The 14,895-nt window shown below is 39.6% G+C and overlaps 1 long non-coding RNA gene across 1 annotated transcript in view; it reads left to right on the forward strand.

Annotated features, from left to right (window-relative positions):
• LOC123369612 overlaps nt 1-14,895 on the forward strand; it is a 252,313-nt gene that overhangs the window by 24,984 nt on the left and 212,434 nt on the right. The window contains exon 4 of the long non-coding RNA XR_006579105.1: nt 4,703-4,815. This is a non-coding gene — a long non-coding RNA (uncharacterized LOC123369612). The remainder of the gene's footprint in view (nt 1-4,702; nt 4,816-14,895) is intronic.

Genomic DNA, 14,895 nt, shown 5'->3' on the forward strand with positions numbered 1-14,895 from the left:
ACTGGTGTAAATCCACAGTATTATAACTTCATCCACTTTGATGCAGTCACTCTTGATTTACACTAGTGTAACTGACAGCATTTGACCCATGGACTACACATATATATTAAACCATGCATGTAGCAGCCTAAATAATAACTGAAAAATAATGCAATATATATATCATGCTGGATGTGCAATGTGTCAAGTTAATGTGGAAACTTTAGCTTTTGAAAGCCTTGACTCTTCTGCTTGCATTCTCAACTTAATAGTGTATTAACATAGATTTTGGTGTTTAGCAGGGTTTTGTGCTTCTTAGATGACATGTTCCTCCAGAAACCATTACACTTTTTTTCTTAGATCATAATGAAAGTGTGTAAAAAGTAAGATCAGTTGTAGAAATACACAAGTCATTAAATGGACCCATTAGCACTGCTGAGCTGACACAAAGCCCCAACCTTTCATGAGTATTTCCATACAATTTCTGTGCCCTTTCACAAAGATAAGAAACAATTCTGCTCACTGCGCCCCCTAACTGGTAGGTTCCATGAGAAACACTAGAAACTTCCACAGTAACCATCAGAGCTGGCTCAGGGTTAGGGTGACCAGATAGCAAGTGTAAAAAAATTGATGCCTATATAAGAAAAAGCCCCCAAAATTGGGACCTTCCCTATAAAATCGGGACATCTGGTCACCCTACTCAGGGTGGGGGTGCCTATGATAAACCTGTTTGAAGAATGTAGCAGTGGCTGTACTCCATTGGTGCTCCCACTCGTATAATGTCTGTTCCAGGAATGATGCCTCCAGAAGCTCCTGCTAAAGACAAAAGGTCAGATTCTGACATTGTGGATTCTGGCTATTGGCTGCTACCAGAAATTCTCCTGGTGGCTGTGGGCAATGAAGCTAGAGCAGCCTCTTTTAATTTACCCCAGGGACTGGGCTGGTCCCTGGACAGCCCCAGAGTGCAGAATCTCACTCCCAAAGGTGGTGTAAATCGACTTTTGCTTTACTCTCTCTGTTTCTATGCCACAAACAGCCCAGCCACATCAGATGTGGCCCAAAATTTAAGTAAAGCAAGTGCATGTGTATTTTGTTGCTCTGGAATACTCAGAACCATTCATCCTGATTTTTTTTCCAGGGTAATTTAACCAATTCAGTGTTCTGCACTGTATTAGAATAATACATTGCCCTTCTATAGCACCTTCACTCTGGAGAATTCAAACATGCATGACATGTATTTATCCACCAATTGCCATTGGCTTCTGGAAGACAGGTATATTGCAAAAGAACAACAAAAGTAACCGGTACCCTTTAAAAAAATATTTATAAATAACCAAAACAGCTCTCATTTATAAACAAAATCAAGGAAAAAAAAGAAGTTAAAAGCAAAGCAATATTTTGGACAGTTCACAGCCTGCAGGCCGAACAATAAGCAATTTGTTGAGGAAGATACAATAAAGACATTCTTTGTAGCTTGCCGGCTGGCATGGAGAGCTACCCATTGTGCTGCTGACTGGGAGACTTGGGATTAGGGAGTAACTTAGGTTCCCAGGCTTGGCACCAATGGAAACGTGAGTTTACGTATTTAGTCTTTGAACAGAAGAAAAGGTCACAGTTCAGTACCATTTGAGAGCTGATCTACTGAACAGCACTAACACTGGCTCCAAAGGATAGATGTTCGTCTGCCCATCTGGTCAAAGGGGAAGTGCCCTAATAATGCCTCCAGCAAGGTAGAAAAGATAAAAAGCTTGCAAAGCAAAGCCGAATTGGGGGAAGTGCACTCTTTCAAGTGATAGCATAGACTGCAGTGAAAAAGAAGGACAATCATAATAAAATGCTACTTCCAGAAAACAGCACAGTGGGCTAGAATCAAGCAATGTAAAGTGCCCCCAATATACAAACCACCCCCATTTTTTAAATTTATTTGTTTCTATAAAGCTATCGAATCATATTAAATCTACTGCATTCACTTCAATCAGAAACACAAAAGAAGAGAGAGAAAGAGAGATGCTTTTTACTGCAATTTCCAAACCTCTCAGAAAATTCAGAAACTAGACTACTCCATTAGAAGAAGAGTAGGATAGAAGTCAATGTATTACTCAGTTATCAATCAAAAGCTCAGGATTGCTGGTTCGGGGAAACAACAGAGCCTTTGAATTAATGTTACGCTAGAAATCTGGTGGAATGACCAGAAGTTGTTATAGTCTGATAGCCATTTTCTATCTTATCTGAAATGAATTAGTGGTCTTCTTGGAGAGGCGATCTCTGTGAACGTATCGCCCCTGGAAATCACAAAAGACTTCATAATTATCGTAACAAGAGCTCATCAAAATATTTTCGCAAAAATATTCAACAACATTTTCGTGAACATTTTTCTCCATTTTCCAACCAACTTTAATGGTGACACCTTTTCTGGCATTCTCAGAAGAAAGGTTAATGATTTACCGGGTGTGTCAACCTGTTCTCCCCAGTGAACAGCTGACATATGTACACATATATATTTGGTGACTCTTTATCTGGTACCTTTGCTGCCACCATCCAATATGCACTCCTTGTCTCTTTGAGACATAGAGTTAAAAGCTTTTAGTCTTTTGTCCCCAGGAACTGGAAACCTGGAGATACAATCTAGCATGTGGTAACTATTATGTAGCATCACTTCAGGAAGCGGCAGTCAAGTGTCTAAATAACTTAGTAGCACATATCAGGCTTAGTCTTAGAGGCGGTGAAAATAAAGTATCGTATTTATTATGCAAAGAACATACATTATATAATCTAACATGGAACTGGAAGCATTAAAGAAATCATGAGACTGATGTCATCACCACCTGTGATACCACCAGAGTGGATGGAGCCTCTAGGAGGTGTTGGAGAGTGGATCTGTAGAGAGGAAGATCTGGGAATTGTGACAGGGAACCAGAAATCAGATGGTCAGACAGGTTTGACTAGACTTGCCTGCAGAAGAGGGCTAACTGAGGCAGGGTTAGTAGAACTATGAGGAGGAAACCTGAAGAGGCCAAAGAGAGCTCAGCTTGGTGTTCTGAGCCTTGGATCTTCCCCCTAAGTAAGTTTTATACACACACAAATGGTTCGTCTTACCCTATATAAGTCAGCCTTGAGCTTCTTAATTATTTATGTATACGTACTTTACCCACACATATATTACATTACATACTTATTACCTGTCAGGGATGGTCTAGATAATACTTAGTCCTGCCACGAGTGCAGGAGACTGGACTAGATGACCTCTCGAGGTCCCTTCCAGTCCTACAGTTCTATTATCATGCCATGACCTGTGTCTGATGTCACCTCTAAGCACAAACCCTTGCTGCTGACTTACCAGGACGGCTTTGGGAGTCCCTCATTTTTTCTGAGGAATCTTTCTCCTCCAAAGCCTGGATTTGTTATTTAAATAACAAATTTATTTATGTGTGAAGCTTCCAGGGCGTGGAACACCAAGCTGAGCTCTCTTCAGCCTCTTCAAGTTTCCTCCTCAGAGCTCTACTAACCCTGCCTCAGTTAGCCTTCTTCTCTAGGCAAGTCTAGTTAGACCTTCTGTCTGACCCTCTGACTTCCAATTCCCTGTCACTGCCCTGTCACAATTCCCAGATCTTCTTCTCTCAAGATCCAATCTCCAACCATCTCCTTAATCCTCCCCCTCCCCCTCAGCTCTGTCCCCTCTGGTGATATCACAGCTGGTGATGTCACCAGTATCAGCCGTTCCTTCACACTGGGCATGGAGAATGAATTATGCTGGTAACCCAAATGTGATCCCTCCATATTAGGACTGAGATGCATTAATGGGATACTATATTAGTAGCAGATATCCCTCTTTTTTTTTTTTTTTTTTTTTGCACCATTGCTGCTTCAGTACTTTGTCAGTGCTGGGTGAATGGTATTAAAATTGTGCTTTGAATATTCACTCATATTTTAAAATGAAATTCCTATAGTTCTGTTTCCACAAGAACTCTAAATCCTTTTTTGTTCACTTATTGCAAATATTAATGTGATTGAGTTTTACCAGTGTAACTCTTGGAAAGGAATTTTTAAGCTACCATGTGTGATTGTAGATTTGAAATGAAGCAGCATGAAAGGTAAACACCAGAAATCATTATACCATGTGACCAGTCACTACAAAGTTTGACTCCCCAAGTGAACAGTTTGTGATCTATCTTTAGAGTAAAACAAAAACAAAAATTTGCATCTCCTCCCTTGCATAATTGCATAATGGAACAACAAATATGTCTAAGATGTCTGCAATCTGCTTGTGAAGTTCCATGAGGAGAAAAAGAGTCTAAATTCATTTACCTCTGTGGAATGAAAGGTGAGTCAGGGAAGCAGAATTGGTGAATTGTTTGCTGAAAACATTCAGTCCCACTCTACCTTTTCTGTGCATAAACAGAAAATCTCAGAGCTGTTGGTTAAGCACTTTTCACAAGCAATAGATATATTTAAAGTTTAAAAAGCCAACATCACAAAATTGCAGGAGGACTTTATATCCACTCAGGACTCTAATTTTTACATTAATCTCTGGAGTTTGCAGGGCGTGAGGGGTGAGGGTATTTTTTCCAGTCAGACAAAAGTAATATTTAGTCCTAAAATGTGAAAACAATGTAGTTGGGCCAGAAGTTTATAACTTATGTTATGAAACTTCACACTCATTGGTCTGTGATTCCAGTTCAAGATGGGCTGATATAGCATTGTTTTGTTTTGTTTTTTTCCCCAGTTCTCTTGCTTTTGTGGCTTACTCAGGCCCTATGGCCTCTGCTGAAGATGAAGGAAACGCATCAGAAGGGGGCCACCAGGACTTTCCTGAGCAGACAAAACTGGTAGTGAGAGGTAGGCACATGTTAGCAGCAAAGGTGCTGTGTAAGAAAGTGTAGGAAGGTTTGAAAATATGGTTGTTATGAGATCAGCCCTAACATTCTGAGATAATCCAGATAATGTCTTAGAGCTGTATTGTCCCCTTGCTAAACCTTTATGGCCATGCAGGGAAGTAGGAGGAAGTAAGGACTCTAACCCACCTTGTGTGAGACCTAAACATTCCCTGTGCTTGGAGGAGTGCCAGGGTTGCCATCCAGATGTATCTCACAGGAGCAACTGGACAAGTTGCTTACAGAGGAGGGAGTATTCCTCAACCTCCAATAGCTTCTAGCAAAAAGCTTTTGAGACCCAGCACAATTGGGGAGCCCGGGGAAGCATTTTGCTTTTCTATTGCAGAATGATTCTTTATCCCCTATTTCAAGCCTAAATGGAACAATTTACCCCTTAGGGTTGTAAGCTCTTTAGGGCAGGTACTATATCCTTTTCTGTGTTTGTACAGCACCTGGCACAATGTGGGGACAGATTTCAACTGGGACCTCTAGACATTACTATAACAGAAGTCCTAAATAGTAATAAATTCTGAGTAAACATCCATCTGAACTGTGGAGTATTAATTTAGACCACACTCTAAGTCCTATCACAAGCTGTAGGTGCATTGGCAAGGATTCTGAAAATGACTTTTGAATTTCCCAAAGGCCATTCAAACCTCTGAGTTTAGCAAATAAATAAGTAATCCGCATATGAAGTTCTTAATTTCAAACTGATTTAACTGTAACTATCTGCAAACAGTTCAGAGAGGGGTTCCCCCCCCTCCTTTTGGTCTTCTTGTGCTTTTCATCTTCACTATAATTCTGCCTCCCTCAAGTGTCATCTCTCACACATCTCTTCCAATTTACATCTAGATGTGTCTGTCCTGTGACTTCTGTCACCTGTGTGTGCCTGGTACATGCCCTGCTCTCCTTCCCTCCCTCTTTCTCTCTCTCTCTCATTCTCAGACCACAGGGGCCGCAAGCCTGGCCTCCGATCACCACTTTCTCAGTGTGGCACTTCCTCCTGCACACTGCTCTCGCATGTTGTTTATCTCTCGGAAGGATTGTAACTATAGATAGCATCAGTGGAACTGTATCTGTCTAGGAGCAGATGTCTACCTCTGCCGCATCATCTTAATTGCCCTGCTGTGGCTCACCTACCAGAAGTCTTTTTTTTTCTTCCAATTTTGCAGATGATTAGTTGAAAAACAGCAGGACTGAGCTTGTAGGCATAGGCTCATCTGGGAGCATTTAAATTTGCAAGGAAAGAGATTCCTTTCAGTCCCTAACCAACTGGACAGTATTGTCTAAGGTCTTTGTGATTTGGTCTCAGATCTCCATTTTGTAATGAATTAGGAAAACACTGTGGGAAGAGAAAACTAGAGAGGTAAAAAATGATCATCCAAATGCTGGCCCTGAAGTGGCTACTGGGATTTGTGGGGGAAAGCAAACCTAGTGAATGGTGCTATTCATGAGAGTGGCACATTCACCCGCACTGTACACCAACGGACACCATCCATTGGGTTTGCTTTCCCCACAAATAGAGTTTGTCGTACCTATTTTGGGGCTAGTATTTTGATGGTATTATTCATGATAGCGGCACATTCACCCCGCTATACAGATTTTTAGGCATTAGGAACTTTGTTACCAGGAAAAATTGAGATATATAGTCCCTCCACCAGAAGAAATATTTTTATATATATACAATTTGAAAGAACTCAGTTTGGCTATTTTAAAAATAAAGGGGCTAGATTCTCCCCCTCAGTCACTTTGGATTTACACCCATTAAGACACAATGACGCTATATTGGATTTGCATCAGTGTGAGAGTAGAATTTAGCCTGTAAATAAAAAATGAAATCTGGCAAGTGATTTATCTTTATTTTGTTATAATTACTTTGTGTGTTTTGCAGGAGGGCTAAAGAATATATTTTTGACAAGAAGTAATACTTTATGTATCTCACTCTTATCCCTGTGGGGAAGGTTTTCTTGACAAGTATCCAGACTTCAGTAAACCTAGACAGAGTTTTACATTTGTAACAAAACATGATGTGAGCTTCACCTGGGTCTTCAAGTTATATTATCAAAACTGCACAAAGATGTACTCTTCAGCTATTTAAATATATATTTCTCTGAGATACATTTTTGGACTTCCTGGTAATTAATACAAGTTTAACATTTTAACAGGAACATTGGCATTCCCCCCCCACAAACACACACACACACTGAGGTCAACATTATTAATAAGTCAACATTAACCAAAAGGTACCATATGGTGGTACATGAGATAATGGACTTATTTCTGATCAATAATAGTATATACTGGTCACCAAAGGATGTTCTGGTAGCTTAAGTAAGAAACACATTATTTTCAGACCTAAGTTTTTAATTTTAAAAAAATGAGTTTAAATTGGCACTGCCACTCCCCATGCTGTATCCATTCTGTAGATTAATGGAGAGATTTAGTCTGAAGAGTCTCTCTATGAAAGATAGGAGTTATTACTATTGACTTCAATAGGAATGTCTTATATCCTGCAATGGGGAAAGAATCAGGCCAGATAGTTGTTGATCCAGCAAATTCCACCAGCATTAAATTCAGCTTGATTGAAAATGAAAGTGGTCCACTACAGAAAGTTTGTCAGCAGTCCATTTAGTCTTTGGACTCCCCCAGTGGTCAACCTTTTGTTGCAATTAAGGATTCCTTAAGTCATCCTAGCATGCCTATTGCAGTGGTCTGAGAACAGAGGGAGATCTTTACGCTGTTCTCCATGCACTGCAATACCAGAAGCTTCAAAATGGACTGAATGAAGATCAGAGCCTCAGTTTTTGAGTTTTCTTCTCTTTCCTGGATTTGGCTGAACCCTTAAAGTGCAAGTTAAATATAGTCAGGAAAGTGACTTTTTAAAAATGGTATTATTACTTAACTGGCTTGCTCCCGGTGTGTCATCGCTGCTGAATTTCATGACACAATATATGCAGATTCAAAACAGCTATGGAAGAGTGAGCTGCATTCTTTTTGCATTCTTTCATTATAAGAAGTTCATGGAATAGAACTGGCCATTTATGGTTTAAATATCAAAGGTGCAAATCTTGGCCATTTATGGTTTAAATATCAAAGGTGCAAATCTACCAGAAAGTAGCAGGTTTCTAAAAACTGGTTTCCTTTATAATTAATTCTATTTCTCTAGGTAAGGGTAGTCAAAAGAGTCTGGAAACTTCTGAAGAGAATTTTCTTTGAACCCAGAGCAACATAACAAATAATGATTTGGAACAAACTGTTCAGGGTGGTGTGGTCCAGTTAACAGGCCTCCCACTGGACTGAGAGTCAATAGACATAGTCTCTAGTCCCTGATCTGCTGTCTGTCACTGGGCAAGTTTCTTCACCTCTCTGTGCATCTGTTCCTTTTCTGTAATAAGGAGATGATAAGCATACTTCCTTTCTCCTATCCCTGGATTGTTTTGTCCATTAACAACATAAGTTTTTGGGGACAGGTATCTTTTGCTATCTCCTGATCTTGGTTTGGTCCCCTGTAATACAAATAGTAATGGGGGGATGAATTTGGGGTGTCGCAGCGTGGCTGGCCCTTGTAAATGAAGTATGTCCAGCTCCCCAGTGCTCCCAGTTTGGCCAATTAAGAGGGCATAGCAGCAACTGGGCTATCAATGGTCAGGGAGAATCTGAGGGGAGAGACAAGAGAGAAACTCCATAAGAGAACAATCCAGTGAGTTGGGGCTGCCAGAATCAGTCAGAAAAAAGGCATTTGACCCCTGCCTGGTCAGCCAGGAAGGCATGTGAGAGCTGCCAAAAGCCATGGGACTAGAGGAGATCCATGAAAGAGCCAGAAAGTATTTCCTGGGGGAAAACTGAAGTCAAGAGAAAAGCAAGAGGGTTTGCCAGGTGACCTCTCTAAGCCAGAGAGTCAGGGATGGCAGGTGTTGAAGGCAGGAGGAGCAGCAACAAAGGAACTTTTTTTCTGACTTTAAGCCTGAGAGCTGGAGCTGAGGGTCAAAGAGGGCTGAAGGTAGGTGATCACTGGAGGTGCTTACCTCCTGACATCTCCATGCTGGAGAATTGGGCCCAGGGGAACTGTGAGAGGTTTAGGGAGAGTGAGAGGTGCTCCCCTGGTAAAGATGATTTCCCAGCAGAGAGACTGTGGAGGTTCCTGCAGGGAAGAGTGGGGATGCACTCCAGCTGGAAGGGGTGGAGTGGCTGTCTTGGCACAGGGATAGAAGAAGACTGACAGAGTTCAGATGTGGTGCGAGGCATATACTGTGTGCAGTATGTGAGGCATCGAGGCATGAGAAGTTTGGAGTTTTAATGACTACTGGCACTGGGGTGATAAATGGACTGTGTGTCAGGACTTATGTTTTGGGTTATTTGTGCAATTCTTTGTAATAAATCAGCCCCAAGGAGAGATACTATTGAGGCAAGAGGGTCTGTAGTGGACTCCTTGGGTTATCTGAAGGGGATATTGAGGCAGATGCACCCATTGTGCTGTAGCCTGCCACACGAGGGCGCTCAAGTTGAGGCTACCTTATGTTGGGATGGGGGAGGGGGAAGAAATCTCAGGCCACTTTAAGTCCAGAGTAAATAAAAATTGTTCAGTCTGCAATAGTCATGAGACTCAGAGTCCAATTTAATGTTTACCTAAAATAAAATAAAAATAAAAATGGGGGCAGTTCAACCCCCAATTCTGCTCTCAATTAAACCTCGGGAACTCTGTAAACTTGAATGGAAAATTCTGCTCTCATTTACAATAACTCCAATAAGTTCACTGGAGTAGTGCCAAATTTCCATTGGTAAAAATCGGTTTAGAATTTGTCCATAGGGACCGTTTTTGTCACATTTTTACTTGTATTGTCTTATACTATTTGCGGTCTGACAGAGTTACAGCAATGAACGATATCAACTGAGCCATCAGCATCCAGCACTATTGTATTAGATCAAACATCTGGGAGCATCATTAGTATGTTACATTACCAGCCACTCATTGAGCTTAATACTATAGTACTTCCAGTGTTCACAATTCATTGTGTAAAGAAAGGAATCTTTCAAAAGGTTCTATCTGTGTGTTTAGAGGAAGACATAAAAGGCTGAACATCTCAGGAAACTTGTAATGGAATACAGAGCTGTTCCCTTGTTTGTAACTGATTCAGTAATGTCTGAAAATCATTACCATCTGGTAGCTGCTTAGTGAAATGAGGTGTTGATCTCAGGTCCAGTTCTCAAGTGTTCCACCATTGCAGCTGGGAATGGTTGGTCATCTCAGCAACCTGAATAGAAAATCAGTGGGCCTAAAAATGAACCTACTTTCTCATTCCTAGAGGTCATCCTTTCTGTTTGGAGTTGAATCAATGTTATGCCTTTGCTGGTGCCCTGTCCTGTAGATGAAAAACAGACCTCAGTCTTTAGGATTGTCCTTCTGACACTTCTCAGCAGTAGAAAAATTATAGTTTTATTTTTGTCTTTAACATCTGGTTGTTTTTTTTTAAACTTCTGTGAATAATCTTGGGATACCCACATAGCAACATAACCAGTTTGTAATGGATGCCCTCTATTATTATAGTCACTATGGAAGCACATTTATAGAGGAGTTGGAACTAACAGTGTAGCCAAGCATCTACTGGAGTTGCAGATTAAACTACTTGCTCATCGAGTTTGAACCAGTCACCAGTGCAATGGGGAGGAGAGGGACAGCATTAAAAGACTGCACCACTGCTACCTACTCTTTAGTTGTTTTGTGGAAGGGGGTGTTGGACTCCAGGGCAGCCAGTCTGGCTCCTTACATTGGCAATAAATCCATCTTAAATAAGATGAATGTGCTTATGGTTGTGTTAATGGTGATAAAAAGATGCTATAATGAGTAGTATTGCTCAAAAATTTTTCAGTGGAACAGTGTTCTGTCAGAAAAAGCCATCTTCATCAAAACTGAAATGTTTTGCAGGAGCATGTCAATTTTGACAAAATTGTCAATGGGAAATGTTCAAAATTACTAAAAAACAAAATAGAGTATTTCATTTTGACTTTCCCATTTTGACATTATTTATTATATTATATTATATTATATTATATTATATTATATTATATTATGACATCATGACATTATCAAAATAAGAAGCAAGAACAGTAGGACAATGGAACAGGCTGCCTTGGGGGGTTGTGGAAGCTTCTTCACTGGAGATTTTCAGATAGTCATCTGTCTTGGATGGTTTAGACACAATAAATCCTGCATCTTGGCAGGGTGTTAGACAAGATGACCCTTGTGGTCCCCTCTAACCCTATGATTCTTTGATTTTAAGATGTTTTGACATTTTTAAAACAAACCCTTTCAATAAGGCCATTTCCATATTTCTGAATTCATTGTTTTGAATCTCTGTTCTGTGAAAATTTTGACTTTTTATCCTAATTCAGGAGAAAAACAATTTTCAGAGTGTCAGAATTTCAAGCAGGATGGAAATTCCATTTTCTAACTTGCTCTAATTACGAGCTCTGGCTGCACCTATATTTTCTAATGCAAACATATAATAAACATATAAGAGCCCAGCTCTGCTATCTCTATGCCATGAATTTCTCAACCTCTAGACCCCCTATTTATTTGGAGATTCATTGCAACATCCACCTATATGTTTTGATGGACCATGTATGGGTGCTGATGCTGCTGTGCAGTTTTACATGCTCGTGTGCTATTTATCCCAAGCATATCAGAGCTCTAGTGATTAAAAGCGCCTCAGAGAAGTAGCCAGTCCTCACAAAGGATTTTCACAGAATAAGGATAAAGGCTTTTAGAGCAGTGCCCCCACATGGTAGCAATGGTAACATCAAGGACATAGATTTGGGGTTCTGAAGCAGAGCTGTAAAGGCCCTGCACAACAGCAGAGGTACTGGCCATCAACATTATACAGAAATATTTGCTGATGGACCCATTGGGAGTATCTCAACTTTAGGAAGTAATTTGCTTGTCCTGCCATTAGCGAAGATAAAGCAATGACATCAGGCAGGGAAGGGGAAGGAGACTACGATAAAATAAAGGTAAAAGGACAGAATCTAATTAACATAGTTTTCATTTAGGAGAACATAGATGATGGTTCATTTAAACCTGAATATGTTATGCAAGCCTAGGCAATCCCTCATAACACTCCCTTCTAAAAACTGCTAAAAAAAAAAAGAAAAAAAAAGGATCATGCTTTAGCCCTGCTATTACTTTACATTGATGATAGGAGGTTAAAATATGAATACAGTTTGAAAGATAGTACCATTTCTTTGATACATCAAAAAGCACTCTGCAGTAGACTACTACTTTAGTAGGACACTTATAGTCAAAGCTAGTGTTTGAGTATCCTCCTAATGTCATATTACAATGACAGAAGCTCTAGATATATCAATTTAATCTTAGTTCAAAAAATCTTTTAGTTCTGCTTTAGCGAAGTCAAATGGACTTTTATACTTTTTCAGCTTGAAATTGGACAACGAATAACTTTTATAGTAAAAATGAAACACAGAATATGGTTGAAAGGGTAAGCGTATTCAGCGTTAAAAAATAAAGCACTTACTAGTTATTTAGCACCAAAGTTTCCTGATAGGAAACTATGCTAACAAGAATGAGATTACAAATTTTAAAAAATAACTTCTTTTACTAGTAAAAGATACTGAGTCTGTATCTCCTCTTACACTGGTCTAAGAGCACTGACTTCAGTGGAGTTAACTCCCATTTACAAGATGAAAGTGAGAATTGGGCCTGTTCTGTGGATACTAAACCGGTTGGTTTGGTACCATATAATAATGTAAATGAATTTTGAGTCATATTTTGAATTTTTTAAAATAAATCTGTTTAATCATTTGTATTATTTTTTTAAAACATACATATGTGTTCATCTGTAGAATTAAAACATGTAACAAAATATAGTTGTCACCAGTTACAGCTTTTGCCAAACCATAAAATTAATCCATAGAGTGAGTTGTACTCTGAATCTTAAAACTTGGCAAGCCAAGACTATGAACTCAAAGGGTTAAGAAAATGATGTAAATACACAAATCTGATCACCAGTAAAATGTCTAACAGGCTTGCCTGAGTTGTAAAAACTCCCAAACCTAGATACAATCTAGTTCAAGGATTAATTATGTAATTTAAATTAAGTGCCCTAAATATCAAAAATTATCTGCCCTAGATATCAGATGTTAGGTGGTTAGCATTATCTGCATGTATGTAACTTTTTTCTAGGTAGTATCTTAACTACATAAAAAGAAGCAAGGTTTAAACAGCCTACCTGGAGAGAACAGCATATTCTCTTACATCCAGTGTCGCACTTTCAGACCTGCATTGCTCCATTTTTGTTGTGTTTGTTATGATTGGCTGGGAGCCCTCGGCCCAGTTAACAAACTGCCTTTCCAGTTTCCTCTATTTTGAATCTTTTGGGATCACATAACAGTGGCAGTAATGACAAAAAAAATAGCAATTCAAGAACCTGAATAACCTGTCAGTTTTCCTTTCTCATCATGACTGCAGTAATGAAACTCTGTAGAGTATTGTGGAAGTAAACTATCCAACTCTTTGGTTTGCTTAAAAGGTAGTTTGTGGTCAGGTACCAAACAGATGTGTCAAATTACTTGACTTTAATTTCGAGTAATTGGTGAACAGGATTACTCTTGGGCTCAAGGGAATAAAAAACAATGCAATTCATGGTACTGTCCCCCTCTGTATAGAATCAGCTGGAACTTGCTGCTAGTGGGTATGTTACAGCTGCCCATGACAGTTTTGGATGGCACATATTTATATATGATATAGTCCATCTGACCCTAGATCTTTGGTAATCAAAACCAAAGTAACTGAAGTACTCTCTAGAGGTTTTTGTGTGCATTATCCTACTCTTCTATTTCTCTGATAATCACCTAAAGCTTTGCAGTAATAATTGCTTCCTCTGAATAAGTTTGATATACACAATATTATACAGGTTGTGGAATCTTCATCATTGGAGATTTTTAAGAGCAGGTTAGACAAACACCTGTCAGGGATAGTCTAGATAATACTTAGTCCTGCCATGAGTTCAAGGGACTGGACTAGATGACCTCTCAAGATCCCTTCCAGTCCTATGATTCTATGATTTAGCCTCAGATTGTTGTCCTTTGTTCTGCATGATTATCTACAAAGCAAACAAAAATGCACATTGTTTATTAATTGTGTTGATACAGGAGGCTTAGATCCATTATTCCTTATTCAGTTTTCCTTAGTAGTCATTGTATAATTATATCATGGTGAGGGGTGGTATAATGAGTACATAGGCGTATATTTTTTCCAGAAGACTGAGAATTTCTCTCTTTCATGGACAGCCTAGTTGGACTTTTGTTTTTACTGCCTAAATTTCCTCTGACTTACACCAGTGTATTGCCTTTGATTTCAGTAGAGTTACTCCTGATTTACCCAGCAAGTACAGCAAACCTCAAGTGGAAAGCCACTTCTCATGAGATTTCCAGTCCAGTTTCTCAGAATCAAGATGTCTTGCTAGTTCAAATTAAATTAGGATACATTTCTCTGAGCTAAAACAGTCTGCTGCAGCCTTGACTACCACTGGTTAGAAATCCAGTGTATTAGTTTAAACTCTTGTTTAACTAATTGCTAATAAAATTGCTTCTGAAGAGGGTTTCATCGCTGTACTTTATTTAGTGGCATTGCTCTATTTCCCCTGTTTCTGTGACCACCACTGAAGCAGACTGGGTTCTGCTGCACTTAAACCAAACTGAACATCCGCTAGGCCACCTGGTATGTGAAACACCTTAAGGGACTTGTGAAACAGTTTGGTGACCACATAACAAACCACCGGTTACACAGCGTCTCAGTCAGACACACGTGCAGAAGCAGCAAAAGGGAGGGAGGGAAGGAAATGATGACCGTGCACTTTTAAAAGTCACCCTTGTAGACAGGTGAGTTATCTCTATGAGTTCAGTTTTTAAAATTAACCACTAAGCAGACTAGCTCTAAACCCTCAAACTGAAAAGCTTGAAAAACATAATACAGACATCAAGGCCTAAATGAATTCCCAGGGGCCAGATGGGGTTCTATAGTCACGGGGCC

The sequence above is a fragment of the Mauremys mutica genome, chromosome 4 (genome assembly GCF_020497125.1).
Source record: "Mauremys mutica isolate MM-2020 ecotype Southern chromosome 4, ASM2049712v1, whole genome shotgun sequence".
NCBI classification, from domain to species: Eukaryota; Metazoa; Chordata; order Testudines; family Geoemydidae; genus Mauremys; species Mauremys mutica.